At 33.2% G+C, this 16523-nt stretch overlaps 2 long non-coding RNA genes across 3 annotated transcripts in view; both read right to left on the reverse strand.

Moving 5' to 3' along the window:
* The window catches only part of LOC133175898 (uncharacterized), a 36914-nt gene that overhangs the window by 18367 nt on the left and 2024 nt on the right, over positions 1 to 16523 (reverse strand). The window lies entirely within an intron of this gene.
* On the reverse strand, positions 1796 to 11993 carry LOC133175914 (uncharacterized). 2 transcript variants are annotated; one of them, XR_009719349.1, is made up of 6 exons: positions 11880 to 11993; positions 9294 to 9383; positions 8938 to 9148; positions 8532 to 8623; positions 7761 to 7840; positions 1796 to 1953 (listed from the first exon to the last, which is right to left on the reverse strand). It is a non-coding gene; the product is annotated as an uncharacterized LOC133175914 (long non-coding RNA). The 2 variants fall into 2 exon arrangements; XR_009719350.1 differs by lacking the exon at positions 8532 to 8623.

Genomic DNA, 16523 nt, shown 5'->3' on the forward strand with positions numbered 1-16523 from the left:
AGTCACTACACTACTGATATATACATTACAAATAACAACATTAACTCACATGATGAGCTATACCAGTAACACGTATAAAACAAGTTCTGTGAGCCAATGCTCATTGGTAATCCCCCCACCGTGATGTGAATATACATTATCATGTGAATATACACAAGTTCAGCTAAGGACAGACGCACGGATAAACAGGAAGTTGACATCAGATTCATACAAAAATAAATCCCACCATATGGCATGCCTCAACAAGAGTGTGCTAAAATTTCAAGCATCTGCAATGAGTTGTTGCTTAGAAAACTTTGACAAAAATTTGTTCCATATTATACAGACAGATGCACAGATAAACAGGAAGTTGACATCAAATTCAGAAATGAATCCCATCATATGGCATGCCTAAACAAAAAGTGTGTAAACTTTCATGCATCTGCAATAAGTAGTTGATGAGAAAACTGCAACAAAAATTTGTTATGTATGGTATAGACAGACACACAGATAAATAGGAAGTTGACATCAGACTTGTACAAAAATGAATCTCAAAATATGGCATGCCAAAACAAAGAATGTGCTAAAATTTCAAGCATCTGCTATGCCTATATGTAACTACTGAAAAAACTGCAATGAAAATTTGTTATGTATGATACAGACAGACGCACAGATAAAGAGGAAGTTAATTGGCATCAAATTCACACAAAAATGAATCGCACCATATGGCATGCCTCAGCAAAGAGTGTGCTAAAATTTCAAGCAATAAGTAGTTGCTGAGAAAACTGAGACGAAAATTTGTTATGTCTGGTACGGAGAGACACATGGATAAACAGGAAGTTGACATCAGATTTGTATAAAAATGAATCCCACCATATGGCAAGCCTAAACAAAGAGTGTGCTAAAATTTCAAGCATCTGCAATGAGTAGTTGCTGAGAAAAATGTGACCTAAAATTTGTTATGGACAGACAGACAGACACACACACAGCTAGACACAAAAGGATAAAACAGTATACCCCCCCTCTCCTTCGGAGCGAGGGTATATATAATTATACATTTCAAACACATAAGTCACCATACTACATGTACAACACACATAACAAATAACAAAATGACCACACATAATAAGCTACGGTACTAACACACATGTTAAGTCACTACACTACTAACACACATGTCGAGTCACTACACTACTAACACACATGTCGAGTCACTACACTACTAATATATACACTACAAATAGCAATACTAAAACACACGATGAGCTAGTAACACACATAAAATTATACATTTCCAACACACGAGTCACCATACTACATGTACAACTTACATAACAAATAACAAAATTACCACACATAATAAGCAACACTATTAACACACGTCGAGTCACTACACTACTAACACACATGTCGAGTCACACACTAGTGATATATACATTACAAATAACCATTTTAAATCACACGATGAGCTATACCAGTAACACATAAAATTATATATTCCCAACACAAGTCACCATACTACATACGTACACAAAATTACCACACATCATAACCTACACAGCTAACACACATGTCGACTTACTACACTACCATTCATATAATGATATATATATAAATGAGGTCATATAATGAGTCAATACATTTACAATAGAGTCAACATGCTCCTAAAACACACTTACATGTATATCAGGTCATTATAGCACTTGTTACATGTACTTACACATGAATCACTATTGAGACAAAAGAATTCTTTAGATGAACGTGTACTTGTTATTTAATCTTTGTCTAACTGTTATGATATTTTAACAGCAAATTTTATACTCTTTCTTGCAAATTCAAAGATTGTTCTGCTTTCTGGAGGGGCATTTAAACACTTCAATTGACCACGATCAAGTCATACTGACTTATTCCACTCCACATTGGCACTCTGCTATGGCTATTTTTCTTTTGTCCACACATTCTTAACAAATGGAACTGAAATACATATATAATAAAACCATTAAGGCTTTTACATTAAAATGAAATAAAATATATCAATGATCAAGTTTCCAATCTTAATTAAGACACAACAACACTTCTTTAAAAGCAAAAGGACAAGAATAAATTTAAAATTCCTAAAATAGCTAGTTAACATTTTGTGTATTTGATTTGTATTAAATGATTATATCCTTTAGAACTTGTTAGCCTGTTGAATTTGAATTACTGTAAATGTATAATATTTAGCGTGTACGATATTTGGCAGAAGTTGATTACTGAGCAAGTTAGCGGGGATTTGATTTAGCGCATTTGTTAATGTTTATGTGTATTTGTGCATGACATTTAGCGTTGTACTTGAATTAGCAGACATTGCTTTCCGCCAAAGGTGCTAAAAAGAATACACAGTGAAAAGTAATATGTTTACAGTATATGGAACGCCGCGGCTGCCTTATGTGGAGAACATTCATTATATGCTGATACTTCAACATTATATGCTGATACTTTAACATTATATGCTGATACTTTAACATTATATGCTGATACTTAAACATTATATGCTGATACTTTGACATTATATGCTGATACTTTAACATTATATGCTGATACTTTGTCATTATATGCTGATACTTTGTCATTATATGCTGATACTTCAACATTATATGCTGATACTTCAACATTATATGCTGATACTTTAACATTATATGCTGATACTTTGACATTATATGCTGATACTTTGACATTATATGCTGATACTTTGTCATTATATGCTGATACTTTGTCATTATATGCTGATACTTTGACATTACATGCTGATACTTCAACATTATATGCTGATACTTTAACATTATATGCTGATACTTTGACATTATATGATGATACTTTGTCATTATATGCTGATACTTCAACATTATATGCTGATACTTTAACATTATATGATGATACTTTAACATTATATGATGATACTTCACTATATGGTGCTTTAAAAATAGGTTAAATATCGGGATCATGATACCATAATCGTCCAAAACGCATGCAACAGAACGTACGAGAATACGATCGTAGATTACCAAATCGGATGGAATATTGCAGGTTGTTCGACGTATCCACGCCTTTCCTCAGCTAAACAGGTCTCTTTGGCCAGACTTTAAGGTTCCAGTGGATATAGACATTTCGATCGTTGTTCACATTCATCATTTTACGGAAAACTAACGTTATATCTTAAAATACATGTATGTGTAATGCATTAATTCTTTTGATAAAAGTTTAGCAGATCCTTGAACCTACATGTTATGAATAAAAGTATAAAGTTTGTCTATTTAAAAAAGTTGGTAATTTTAAGCAGTCTAAAGGACAGTGGCAGATATATGTGTGAAAGGTGAAAGAGCCCCCCCCCCCCCCCCCCCAAATAAGAAAAATGAAGAAAAAAGTAAGAGGATGAAAGAAAGGAACAAATTAGAAAATTTTATGTTTTTGATATTCAATAGAGAAAACCTAAATCTTGAGAAAACCTTTGCTCTTATATACTCATTTTTACTACAAGTATTTTGAGTTTATGTTGTCATTAATATCACCCACCCCCAATCTGGAAATCCTGTATACGCCTCTGGAATGTGTTTACTGGTTGTACAAGTTACATGATTATACGCATTATTGCAAAAAATGAATTAATAAATACAAGTAAATATATGTATTTTGATATGATTTCTTAGATGAATTTATACTTCATGAGGTATAATTTAATTGAAATTTAAGAATTTCTAGTGAAATATATTAGTTGTTTGGATGTTTAAATTTTTTTTTGAGTTTATATATAATTTTTTAAAAAAAATTTGGGGAGGGGGTGGGGGTGGGGTTGGCAAGATTACAATTACGTAAATATTCACAAAGTTCTAACTAACTTCATAAGCTAAGTCTCGGTGATTTTACAGTTTTCCAGAATGATCGCATGCATGGCATCGGATGTATAGATCAGCTTAAATAGTCCAGTTAAAAAGGCAATGGCAGCTAGATTCTGGAAAAGATTTTGAGTCATTAGTAGCCGAAATTACTATGTAGTTGTCATAACAATGAAATCTCTAAACAACAACCCCCTTCCTACCGATTTAAAAATTACATATAAAAGCGGTTTAAAGCGCAGAGCTATCAAGAACTTAAGTGCTGAAGCGTGGTTCTGAGGCCGGAACGACCATGTAATGTGGGTGTGGGGGGGATGGGTGGGGAGGGGGGCTATCATATTATGGAAATTAATAATCTGTCCTTGAAAATGCTGAAAATAAATCAGTATGTCCTTCACTGGGAAGACTTCGGCGTAGTGGTAGCCACACCCCTCTCCCCAAAGAAATAGTATTTTTGAGTTAGGATAGACTTTTTTGTTCAGTTTGTGTGAAAATAAATAATCTGTACCTGGTCATCTAGAAAATGAATAATCTAGTGACATGAAAATAAATAATCTGACTCGGAAAAAAAATTGAACCCCCCCCCCAAAAAAACGAATCAAATGTGTGTCCCATAAATTGTATTATTCTGCTTTGATGTCCTGTACCATCATTGATTAAAAAAAACAACCAAGTTTTATAACCATGAAGAGTTCCTAAACTTCCAAAATATCTTAAAAATTTTGCGCAGTACACGCCCTTTTTGCAAAGCTATCTTTGTTTAGTTCACTCTTAATATTATATATTTACTCTCTACCCTTTCCAAATAAGCCAGTGTATTCAAGACTGCTTACACATTCCCCCTTCCCCCTTTCGTCCCATCAATATGCCAATACATGTACATATATATACACCAATACATGTACATGTATATATACTAAAACTATGCAATTGAAAACGATTTTTTGGGGATTTTTTCTCTTGTCAAAGAATGATGATTCCGATGTTTAACTTATTTTTTAAAGCACCATGTAGTGAAGTATCATCATATAATGTTAAAGTATCATCATATAATGTTGAAGTATCATCATATAATGACAAAGTATCAGCATATAATGTTGAAGTATCAGCATATAATGTTAAAGTATCAGCATATAATGTCAAAGTATCAGCATATAATGTTGAAGTATCAGCATATAATGTTGAAGTATCAGCATATAATGTTAAAGTATCAGCATACAATGTTAAAGTATCAGCATATAATGAATGTTCTCCACATAAGGCAGCCGCGGCGTTCCATAACAGTATATTCACAACTTAACATACACTTTCTGAAATTTTGGGTTAGGCCATTCCAAGTTTTTTCTCTGTTTAGCATCCACCCATCTTTCAAAAACCTACCTACCTATTCACAAAAAACACACAAACCAAAAAAATAAAACAGAGACTTTATAGTCGTAAAAATGACGTCATTCAAAAGATTTGATTTTATAAATCTATTTTTCTCTTAGAAAGATCTATTCTTCAGCAAAACCGAGGTATTAAATGCTTAAAATATTCCTAATATGACATCTTGTAGACAAATATTTATAGAAATTGACAGAATTCAAAGATTTTGACCAGAATAACTGATTTCAGGACTCCTTATTATGTTCCCCAAACGAAGTTTGGGAACATATTGTTTTTACTTTCTTTTTTCGAAATTTCTTCTCTGGTACTTTATTGTCCGCGAGTGTTCTCGGAAACTACTCATCCGATTGAGATGAAACCTTTTTAGGGTTAATAGGAATGTTGTGTAGATGTGCGGAACAAAGGTCATTTTGTATGCACGTGCGCGCGCGTGCGATGAGTGAAATGGCTGATATACTTAATATAGCCATAACTTTTATATTTCTTGATGAATTGCTTTGAAACTCAGAATATAAAATTACATTAGTAGTCTAGACAAATGACTTGGTCAAATTAGCATTAACCCACGTGCATGCACTTCACTCTGATTGGCTGATACAAAAATCTCAATAACTTCCTTGTTTTTTTGAGAAAACACATTGAAATTTAAAATATACATGTAAGTATATATTATAAGGTTCTACAACATATTATATAGGATATTGCTTGAAAACACGTGCATGCAGATGTGCTGCAATCCGATTGGCTGACACTTTAAATGACTATAACTCCCTTGGTTTTCAACTAAAGAGGATGAAATTTATAATATAGACAGGCACATTGGCTCCTACAGTACGATACTTTCAAAATTGAATGCAACGTCATGCCTGTGCGTGTGCTGAATTCTGATTGGCTAATATTTAAATGGATATATCTCTTTTATTTTACAATGAAAATCTTTGATATTTAACACAAATGTATATATTGTGAGACACTATAAGAAAATTTATGTGTTAAATGTAGAAAGCACATGCAAGCACATGTGCTGAAATTTGATTGGCTAATACCCATATGGCTATATCGGAGTAGTTTTCCAATAAAATACCCTTAAAAATAAAGTGTCCATCTATATTACAAAAGTATTGTCTAATTCAATGAAGCTTGAAGGGAATGGGGCATCATAAGGGATTGGGGAGCCGTTTGGGGAACATCTGTAATGGTTACCATTACAATTAGCACTAGTTCTGTATGTTTTTTCTGATATGGGGTGTCAAAAACCAAGGCACACGCAGACGCTAAACATAGAAAAAACTTGGAATGGCCTTATCCTTTTCTTTTGCCCTTGCCATTAATTTCCTTTCAAGCTTTCCAGTTTAAAGAGCCAAACTTTAATCTCATCTTCTTCTATAATTTACATATCAAAAGGTTGGAATCTTTACAGTTAGGACTATATAAGTACTCACAGAACACATGCATCTAGACAAATAAGGATTTTTCAAAATAAAAACATGCATCCAAGCAAGTCACTTATAAGAATATTAGATTCATTTAGCTTTTCCTGTATATTTATCTGTCTCTCATTAGTAACATATATTAATAAATGGAGTAAAATGAAAGACCTAATTTTAATTACACTAAAAGTCTACCAAGTAACAGTAATATGTAATTAATTTTATATGTTTCATAATGTGCATAAGGAGATGGGTGAACAAGGCATGCAAAAGGCCTATAGCTTCAAATGTATAAAAGTCATATTCAAATACTGAATTTAGTATTGAGAGTAAAGTTCTTCTTTTTGAAAGGTATAACATTATACTACAAACAAAACTTTTCTGTGGAAAATTCTTTAAGCAAAAATCATTCTATGATTAAAAAAAGTGGTATTGTTGGGGTTCAAACCCAAGCAATGAAATTAAATCCTCATTTTTTTTCTTAGAGACTAACATGCTAACCACTACACTACATACATGTAGCTCATGACAAAAATGGACATTTACATATGTAAATCACATTTAAAAATGTGACTCTTGACTAAATGGATTTCAAATATTTCTCTGAAAGATATGAATGTTGTTGTGACATAAAAGTGCATTTTTTCTTAGAAGAGTAGGTCATTTCACCATGTTTTTGTCAACCGAAATAGGAAAAGTTTTAAATATGCTTCGAGTATAATCTTACCAAAATATGGAGTGAAGACCTATACTCATATTCAAAAAGTATGATATAGGAGGAAAAAATGATCATTTTTGCCCTCTTTTGGTGTGTATCTGCTATTTCATAGATCAATAGTATTAATCTTTATAAGATTGTAGCAAACTGCAAAGATTTTACATAAAGTATACATTAATGTTAAATGAAATATCAAAGAAAATTTTGACATGATTAAGATTTAACTCTTTAAATCTTTTTTGTCACACAATGGGCATTTACTTGCCTTGTTCACCCATCTTCTTTATCAGTAGATAAGGTTTATAATTCAGACTGCATCTGATAATCCATCACTAAAATGTAAAATCATAGAAATAACTGCACTATGCTCACTTTTTTCCTCCCAGAGCTCTTCTTTTCATCTTCAATTTCTTCCTCTTAATTTCCCTAAACTTTTTCTTCTATTGCAAGTTCTGTAAAAAAAAAAATCCAATTCAATAAACAACTAAACTGACAAAAATTCAGTTTGTCAATTTTCATATTTTACCAGATTCATGAAAAATCTGGGCATACTGAACTTTTTTAGTGATTTATCTGAGGAAAGAGTGGTTAGTACCTTATTCATTTTCAAGTACTTGTTTGACTTTGACAGAAATGTTTTGGTACTAGAATGTGGAATACATACTTTCATCATTACCTAAAATATTTCCATGACCTTAAATTCACTTATATATCTTGCTGCTATTAAAGCCTTGTCAAGAAATAACATGTTTCCCCTATAAGAGGCATCAACTAACAAGTTTCCAAGTGTGCAGCTTAATTCACACAAAAGAAAAAAAAAACTTAACTGAACAGATTTACAAGTACCTGCCAAGAAGACTAGAAATGTGTCTTGATCGACATTTTCAGCCTAAGGTAAAGTCAAGGCATAGTCATGTAACATGTAACATTTTTCATGATGAATTACCTACATACAGTCCAATCTCATCATCTTAAACTAGATGACACAAAGTAAAAAAAAAAATAAAGATGTTCCTGGGTTCCAGTAAAGAGTACTCAAATACCGCTTAATCATACAATCATGTAATTATGGAGATAATGAACAGTAATCAAGCTCAAGAGTCCATAGAAAAAATACAAATCAGGAGCAGAGCAAACACGGACCTATAAAAACATCAGAGGTGGGATCAGGTGCAATATAGGAGTAAACATCCTCTGCCGATCAGTCACATTCGCTGTGTGCTCCTTGTCATGATCTGGAAAACGGAAAAGTCTGTAGACAATTCAATGTGTAAACAGACAATTCAATGTGTAAATAATGGCCTAACAATTAGTATTAAAAACATCAGTCCGCATTCGACTTAATGATAGATTGTTTTTGCTGACCAGGTCATTGTATTGACTATAGCTAATTACACACATGCAAGTCACTACATCCAGTCAAAGTTGATGTTTTAATTTTTTTCTAAAAATATTTATGAAGGAATAAGATAAGTACCCGGTAATTTTGTTGACTTGAAGAAATACATTGATTGGGAAGGGGGGGGGGGGGTACTGTGATAATAATTACCTAGTCCTTTTTCATTCTGCCTTTTTCTTTATCTCTTTCCCTTTCTCTTCCATTCCACCCTCCGGCTCATTATCTTCCATCACTTTATCCCCCTCAGAAATGGTTTCCAGTACATATAAAGTACTTGATGAATGACTTACTCAAAATTATGGACCCATGATATAGTTGTTGTAATAATGTTACATGTACACACACTGCAAGTCACTGTGCCCTGTAAAAAATGTTACCTTCTTTATTTATATTTAAGGGTCAAGAACTATATATTAAGAATTCATTCTTAAGTTTTACAAAAAAACTATATAAATCAGGATTTGGAAGGGCTTTGTAAAAATACTGTGAGATACATATGTAATAACCTTGTTCTTTCTTCATCTTGTCCTCCTTGTTCTTCAGCTTTTTCTCCATTTCCTGATCTTCCTTCATTTAATCTTCCTTAGTAGCTGCTTCTAGTAGAAATAAATATCAGTAAAATAAATAAAAAAATCTTGACTCAAGAAACAGTAATGGTTACACATCTTATAAAAAAAGAACATTCTCAGAATATTTGTGAAGAACTAAATAAGGATTTTATCTAATTAAATTAAAAGACATTCCTATCAAATAGAAAACAAGAAGTCTGTGAGCCAATGCTCACTAGTAATTATAATTCCCGCACTGATTTGAATTTGGTACGGACAAGCACAGGGATAAACAGGAAGTTGACATCAAATTCATACAAAAATGAATCCCACCATATGGCATGCCTAAACAATTTAAAGGTGTGCTAAACTTTCAAGCATCATCCTTGAATAGTTGTTGAGAAAACTGTGATGGAAATATAGTATGGACAGAATTGGAGGGATAAACAGGAAGTTCACATCGGATTCCTACAAAAATAATTCCTAAACTTAGCATGCCTAAACAAAGAGTGTGCTAATATATCAAGCACCTGCAATGAGTTGTTGCTGAGAAAACTGCAACAGAAATTTGGTAAGGACATGGATATACATGTATAATAAATATGACTATTATTTAAATCATGGTTCTGTCATTCCATGTAAACTTTGATATTCTTCTGTTGCCCTACCCTACCCCTGGGGGCCATGAATTGAACAAACTTGAATCTACACTACTGGCATTTCAGGAAGCTTTCAAATACATGTAAGTTTCTCAATTAATGGTAAATTGGTCATTTTCATTGGGTTAAATTCTCATGATTTGAGGGGATTTAACTTGTGGTTGAAAAAAAACAAAAACCTGACACTATATAGCATAAAATTTCAATATTTGGTTTCACTACAGTGTATACTAGTAGCTTAACACTGTACGGGGTTTTTTTTATTGTGCGTATCCTGAAATGATACCTTGATTTTTAAAATTTCATTTGAAAGACATGCATCTTTCACTTCTATAGTCACGGCTTAGTGATCGAACAATCTCATTACCTATTTCAAACATCTTGGATTGACAAGGTGCTAGGACAAGAATTGAACAGGGACCTATTGATTATAATGCGAGTACCGGCAACAACTAATGTCTAGGCTACTGTGATTTGTCAGTTTCAGGAATTAAGATAAGGGATATTAATAATGAACACTTAAGTAATTATTGCAAAATATAAAGTCTAAACACTTGGGAAAGACCATGAATTATATATTAATTCTACTGATTTAGTTAAAAGTTTTTGGTAGAGACTGATAAAGGAGACTTAAATTTTCAATTCAACTTTCCAGCATCATGTTTTTTTACAGTGTAAGCATGGTCTGACTAGACATATGCCTGAGATTTTCTAATGTCAGGGTTTTTGACACTAATGTTAGTCGGTTAGTCTCATCAGACTAATACATTTTCATTTGGACTAATAAAATCTGTGGGTAATAAGTCCGAACAGACCAAGGAAAAATTCTGGAAAACAAAATGAATAAATTATGATTCTCAACAACCTTTACTAAAAAAAACCGGCATGTATTTTTAGCTTTCTAGCTTCTTGGCAGGTAGTAAGGTAATTCAGAGTCACGTTGGCGCTCAAATTTTATGACTGACTGATGTGAAATTAGTAAACATTTTAGTGATCATGATTTAGTCCTGTACAAACAATTGAGGTGGATTCCGCCCAGAATTTGACTGGACACCAAGGATATTCCACTTGGAATGCACAAATTCCAGGCGTAATACAGGGGGATACTGAACCTTCTGATATTCCGTCTCAGAGATTCCGCCTAAATTTAACAGATTCCAGTCATCAAATTCTAGGCTGAATTTAGTTCAGGGGGAAAATAGCTGGAAATTATAAAAAGAAATACTTTGGACAGTTGAGACGGAATCTATATTCGGAAGGGATCCTGTTATTTCAATTCTAGGTGGAATTTCAATTTCCATGCAGGCAGAATGTCAATTTCCAGGCGGAGCTAATTTACATTTTTGCCACAAATTTTCAGCTAGTCTCTGCTTGGTTAACGCTTGGTTTCCGCTTATATTGCTTTAATAGTTATAGTAAGTTTTACGCCTGGAATTTTACCCAGAATTCTGTCTTGATTACACCTTTTTCTCCAGGTGGAACATTTTGTACAGGGTATGATACATAAAAAAAGATGTCAAACATTTTGGGTGTAAAGAACGAGATTAGGAATATAATCATACTTCCTGCATGATCATGAGATTTTAAAAAATCTTTGGAATAAAACACTTCATGTAAATGCAGTGTTTCTTTCAAAAAACTATAAAAAATACATTGTTACAGTAATGTTTATTTTCAGATAAATCGTTACAAAACACTGATCTTTCCTTTTTTGACAGACTCATAAAATCATGAGTGAAGTAGTAAAAGAAGCACTAAACATGCAAAGTCAGGACATGTTCGTTGAAACACCCTGTATTAAAGAGATTTCAACTCTTATGTATTTGTTTAATCATTCATTCCACCCAAAACAAAAAAAGAAGCTTTTCAAAACAATTCTACTTACGCATTAAAAGTACTGCCATCTTTTTTCTACTGGTGAAGATTCAAGATGTAATTAAATGGGTTTAATTTGTGTTTACTGGCCAATAGTTTTCAACACCATTTGCAGGAACCTTGAAGTTTTCCTGTATCACCATGAACCTAAAAAAATCGATGTTATATATTTCAGTATCACAAAACATGCACCTAAAACATTCACAGACAGACATTACACACAAACAAACCTTCCATGTTCCCTTTATCAGCTGTTTATGCCATAATTTGAAAATAATCATAAATTATGAATTTGCTTCATCTTGCACTGATTCAAGTCCCAATATTGTTTTGTTAAATAATTAATACAGGTAAAAAGCATGTTTTACTGACCATGGTGAAAAATAATACATTAGACAAAATTAATACATGTATCATGCTATCAATAAAATATGAAAAATGTTAGCGTGCATGTTCACACACACTTGAGTAAGTTGAATGACTGCTTCCAAAGAATGTACATGTCCTTATTCATGTAATCCTGTTCCATGAAAATAGTTTTCATTTATACCCCTTTATAAAATGGCACATGCATGTCACTTACATACTGCAAGACTCTGCGTACATTGAGTACACTACTTTCACTTTGACCTTGAACTTGACTGAATACCGATTCCGACCCTGTTTGTGAATTTTTGTGTACATATTGAATCCTTATCTAGAAATATACTCAACCTAGCTTTGAATTAATAAATAATATAAATTGACACATTAACTGAATTTACACGCTACATACATGTAATTGTAAACAACAGGAGGTATGAGCATTAGCTGTGTGTTCATAAGGGGGGAGGGGGGGGGGGGTACTCCCATATGAAACAGTCTGGGTGGTTTAAACACAGGCACATATTTAGCTTCCATAAACTTGTAACAGAGTAGCATTTCTGCTCCTATATATGTAAAATATGTAATTAGAAAGCCATGACAAAAAGTGGTCAAGGCAGGAACAGGCATGGGATAATGACTGAAATATTACATAACACAGTTTTACAAATAAACCCTTCACAGAAAGTTGTGCTAGGTTCCCTACATGAACTCATGGATTCTGAAAAACCTGTACCAGAAACCTGTGCCATTTCCCATACCTGGAGACCCTGATTTGGGAAACCGGCCATGTCAAAAAATAACCAAATATGGAGTCATGAGATCTGCATGTGCCTTAATTAATTCATCTAGATCTGGGTTAGGATCTTGGAGAATCCCCTGATGTTGCTGTAGATGCCAAATAGAGACTGAATACAAACTTTACAATGCTTTACATTATTAATTTGATTAGTTTTAGAATTTTTAAAGTTTGGAATTAATACATGTATGAGAGTGCCACATTCATTTTTATAACTTATCTACACTATCATTTTAACAATTTATAGTAGTTTCTTATTAAGAATCAAATGATTCAATGCACAATTCTATAGTAATTTAACTTAATTAGGCCAAATGAAAAAAATTATGTGTTTCTGGTGACATATGCTTAAAAAAAATTAGGCTAGGTAAGTAGGGAATAACTTTTTTTTACTTTACTGTTAATTTTGTTTACTTGTTTGTTTGTTGTTTAATGTCCCTTTCGAGAAATTTTCACTCATATGGAGATGCCACCACTTGTTGGTGGAGGGCTGCAAATTAATAGACCTATACTCCGCTCTCAGGGCCAATTTGAGCAGTGAGGGATCTTTTTCATGCCAGCACCTACTGCGACATAGGACCTCTGTTTATATGGTCTCATCCGAAGGACCGGTCTCCACGTCCCACAGTGGCCGGGATTCGAACCTGCAATCTAAGGATCAACTCCTTACTTCGCGACTCTAGAGCAAACACTCTAACCACTGCGTCACGCAAGCAACACTTTTTATTTTGAGAGCATCAATTAATTATTCTGTACATTGATTTTCTATCATATACATGTACATAAACATACATGTATGTATATGAATAAACAAACAAACACACACACATATATATATATATATATATATATATATATATATATATATATATATATATATATATATATATATATATATATATATATATATATATATATATAAATAAAGTAGGAGTACTCTTTAAAACTCTTGGATGGATAGACAGGTTTTTACAGTGTACGAGACATGCATTTTATGGACTGCACTATGAGAAAACTTTACTATGAACAAAAGTATGATTCAAAATCTCGATTTGGAATAAAAAGTAGTAGAGTCGGTGGGGTAAAATTAGGTCAGCTGGGTTATGGGAAATACATGTTGTTGTTTTTTTCAGCCTAAGTTTGTTCAATTTGAATTTAATAAAATCATAACTTTCTTTATCATGTGATGACACAAAATGAAATGAGATTGTTAACTTAGGTTAAATCATCATTGATCAACAAAGACTATTTCAATGTCTGTCAGCTTGCATTTAAACATCCAAGGATAAAGATTTCAAATGGCTTCTATATTAGACTTACTTACTTAGACTTTCAGTTCAAAAGTGACAAAATCATTCAAGTTGACCTAAGTACAATTCCAAGTGATATACATGTATATTAGTTATGTATCTTTTATAAAGTAAGAAAGACACAAGCTATATTAGCTCAGGATCATGAATCCTTCTAATCTGATTTGCACAAAGGAAGTTATGATCATGCTATGTAGAAAGCCGTGAGATTAAAAATACATGTATATAGTTTGAACCAAATCTGCCTCATTCAAATTTTGTAAGTTAGAAACTGTCTTCTTGGGACAAGGATTCCTTGCCTACACATTGGTTTCTGTGCACAAGAACACCTTGCTTTCAGCCTCAGATTCTGTGTCCATATCTTGGGTATGTGGAGCCCGTACATTTTTTCTAAATTTCCTATATGGGTTCCGTGCCTTAACTGTGTCTATATACACTATGTCTATTTCACCTCAAAATTTTGGAAGAACACTATATTGCGACTCGATTTGTTTTAAAATATGCACATTAAGCAAAATAAAAGTTGTGTATTTCATAGATTTCAACAATTGGAAATGATAATATTATTAAATCACAAACTTCAACTCAACCTGAAAGTACAATTTTTTTAACAAGTAAAATTTCTCATAGCATGCTTACCAATAGACGTACTCAATATATATGGGGTATACAGTCCACCAATACATTTCCCATAGGCGACAATGTTAACCTTTTCTCACACCGTTTTAAATCCTTGCTTTACATTTTAGGATGGAACAACTCTCAAATAACATCTCAAGGTGGAATGTCAGATTGTTTTCCGGCCAAATGCACACATTCGCAAAAAATAAACATCTGAAAATGAAAGTAATTAAAACAATAAAAGTAGAGCATTAACATTTCCAAAATCTAGGGTGTGCACATATCAAACTATACAATTCCTTTCCTTTAAAGTTGCCCGCGTGGCGCAGTGGTTAGAGCGTCTGCTCTAGAGTCGCGGAGTAAGGAGTTGATTCTTACGTCGTGGGTTCGAATCCCACTGTGGGACGTGGAGACTGGTCCTTCGGATGAGACCGTATAAACCGAGGTCCCTTGTCACAGTAGGTGCTGGCACAAAAAAGATCCCTCACTGCTCAATGGCCATAAATGCCGAGTATAGGACAAAATTTGCAGCTCTCCACCGGCAAGTGGTGGCGTCTCCATATGAGTGAAAAATTCTCGAGAGGGACGTTAAACAACATACAAACAAAACAAACCTTTCCTTTAAAAGATATAATGTCGAAATCTTTCCAATGAACAGAGCCAAGGGAAAATTGAATGCACACTTTGGTGCTAATATGGTTGATTTAATGACCATTTTAAAAATTTTTTACTTCAATGCAATTATCATGATTATGGTGCATGGCACAAGCCTTCAGCATATGCCAGCGAGTATGTTAATCTTTCTGTACGTCGATGCAGGTTTTTTAAGCTTTGTACATGCTGTAGTGTGGCAAAGCCTTAATTTGAAGAGGTGTGGAGCAACCTTTACATCTTTTGTGTGTGTATGTGAATTTACAAAAGTCTTACTTAGCCTATCTTCTTTTACGTGTTGGTATCACAGCTGTATCACGTATCACGCTCACAAACACCACAGTGAAAGGTTTAAAATATATGCACAACCAAACTTTTGTGAAATATCTGCACTTGACTGATATCACATGCATGACTTAATAATTTTATACGTGACTCGAATGACCTCTGATTTGTTTATCATGTAAATATTTTGAACTTGTCATTTACACCTTTATATAACGTTTCTTACTCTATACTTACCATACTAAAATAAATCACAGAATGACATCGAAGGTATAATCCAATAAGTATTTCTATGTTATTAGGTTCACAATCAAGCATCACGCCACAACAGTTACGATTAAGTAGTAATTCGTTCCGGTGATGACTCGGAATGAAATTTTACACAGAAAAAAAAATGTTTATTACTTGAGTAAATTTGAGTAGAATAGGTTAATCAGACAATTTTTTTTTTACTAGAAATAAACATGGTAAATAGAGAAGGGGGAGGGGGAGAGGCATTAACAATGTTCAAATAGATATTTCTATATATAGTCCCTGATTAGACTAAGTGTAAAATTTATGCAGTTCTTCATATATACGATGGACAATGTTTAGCAATTCATGCACCGATCCAGTCCAGTCCACT

This window comes from Saccostrea echinata, unplaced genomic scaffold (genome assembly GCF_033153115.1).
Source record: "Saccostrea echinata isolate AGI-Se365-2 ecotype Australia unplaced genomic scaffold, CSIRO_AGI_Sech_v1 ptg000064l, whole genome shotgun sequence".
In the NCBI taxonomy this organism is placed as follows: Eukaryota; Metazoa; Mollusca; class Bivalvia; order Ostreida; family Ostreidae; genus Saccostrea; species Saccostrea echinata.